This window comes from Octopus bimaculoides, chromosome 15 (genome assembly GCF_001194135.2).
Source record: "Octopus bimaculoides isolate UCB-OBI-ISO-001 chromosome 15, ASM119413v2, whole genome shotgun sequence".
NCBI lineage: Eukaryota > Metazoa > Mollusca > Cephalopoda > Octopoda > Octopodidae > Octopus > Octopus bimaculoides.
The window spans coordinates 24,497,015-24,499,168 of record NC_068995.1 but is presented as its reverse complement, the minus strand read 5'-3'; positions in this window follow the sequence as shown (position 1 = coordinate 24,499,168).

The following is a 2,154-nucleotide window of genomic DNA, read 5'->3' as shown; positions in this document are numbered from 1 at the left end:
GACTAAGAGAAAAAGATGTTTTATATGACACATTCTACCAGTGTTCCAAGTTTCAAAGTGTTTCGTTAATGAAAAATGTGGCCCCCGTTTTAAAAAAGATCCGGCTGAAGGATGCGTAATCCGTGAACAAAAATTTCAGAGCAAACTATTCTGCATAGTGCTTATTTTCAGTATGCAGTGGGTAACCATGATGAAATGTTTAATCTGGCGTCTTAATCTTTGTTTCTGTGTGTGTATTATCAAATCTGGAAACGAAGTATAGCAAGATAATGCAAGAGCAAAATATTATCCAGAAAATCAACTTCTGTTAATAAATTTTAACGAATTTATACCAGGAATGGCTGTGTGGTTAAGAAGCTCGTTTTGCGACCACGTAGGTTGGGGTTCAGTCCCACTGCGCGGCACCTTAAGCAAGTCAATGACTTCTACTATAGCTCCAAGCCGACCAATGCCTTGTGAGAAAGTTTGGTAGCCTTAAACTGCATTGAAGACCGGTGTGTGTATACATACATACATCTTTTATATTTAACTTGTTTCAGTCATTGGACAGAGGCCATTCTGGGGGCACCGCTTTATATGATTTTAGCCAAATGAATCAACCCCGGTTTCTTTTGCCGTACCCATTAAATTACGAGAATGAAAACAAACCAGTGTCGGTTGTCGAGTGGTGATAGGAGACAAACGCAGACATAACAACACATACACGCACGACAGGCTTCTTTCAGTTTCCGTCAACCGAATCCAGTCACAAGGCTTTGGTGGTCCCGGGACTATAGTAGTTGAAACTTGCCCAAGATGCAAGCGGTGGAACTGAAACTAGAACCATGTACTTGGGAAGCAAACTTCTTACCACACAGTCACGGTTTGGAGAGAAGATATTCCCCTCATAAAACATGAGTCTCCTGGGCCATGAACAACGCCACCAGCCCATAGGGAGCATGTATTTTACACCCATATTTTATACAAAGAGAGTGCCTTCTCTCGATATAGCTCGTACAACGTACTGTCTTTCCATGTTCAAATGTACATGAACATGTTAAATATGGCTGAACAATTATATCTCATTTAACACTGCTTAGTGCACCTCTAATTAATTTGTCCTAGTTTGACAAAGCTTTTCGCACATCAGTAAATGTACCATCTCAGCGGCCAAGAATGAGGTTTTATAGTGGGTCAACAGCACTCGGACAATCGGCATTTGTCTGATGGAATAGAATTATTTCCACATGTATTTGACCACAACATGAACCAGAGGAAGAATTTTGTCAATCCTGACAACTCTCATACATGCAATGTTCTTTTGGATTCATGTCTAGAAAAAAACTGATGCAGTTGATTGGTACATCTGAAGAATGTTTCAGTAGTTATTTGAAAGAGAATTAGAACAGATCACACTAGCGTAGCTAGCGTGTGTGCCACCCGGGGCGGCCCTTCAGTTTACCTCCCCCGGGCCCACACAGAAATACATATTGACGACAGCAGACCCAAAAGTGGTGCCACGCGGGGAGGACTACCCCCTCTTCCTCCTTCTAGCCACGCTAGTGCACATATATGTGTATAATGATATTCGAGCGTTTGAAAAAAGTGATAGCTATTTGGGTTCTGTAACTGTTTTTAATTCAAGGATTTGTTGTTTCGTAATGTAAAATTACTTCGATTTGCTGTAAATTATGGTGGTTGGCACAAATTATTTTACCAATTTTTTCTTCCTAGAATGTCAAACCTTTGGAAATCTTCCCCTACTCAAGTTTTCTCTTTGTTCCTCGAAATATCGATTGACAGGTACCTAAATTGCATTGACCTCGTGAGTCACTAGAGTAGTGAGGGTTTTTTAACTGTATAGTTATCAAATTAGCCACTCCCTTAAACGTGTCATACTTTCGACTACAGCAAACACTCGTATATAAAGTGGTCGTCCTTTTCGCTCCGCACACCTCACGCTCCATTATTACAGTGAGTCTCTGTGGCACTTCAAGCAGAACCTTAAAAGTGGGAAGGGATCTATTTTAAAACGGGGCCACATTTTTCATTAACGAAACACTTTGAAACTTGGAACACTGGTAGAATGTGTCATATAAAACATCTTTTTCTCTTAGTCTTCTTAAAAAAAAAAGAAATCCATAAATTATTCCATGTTAAAGTTGTCGTATTTCT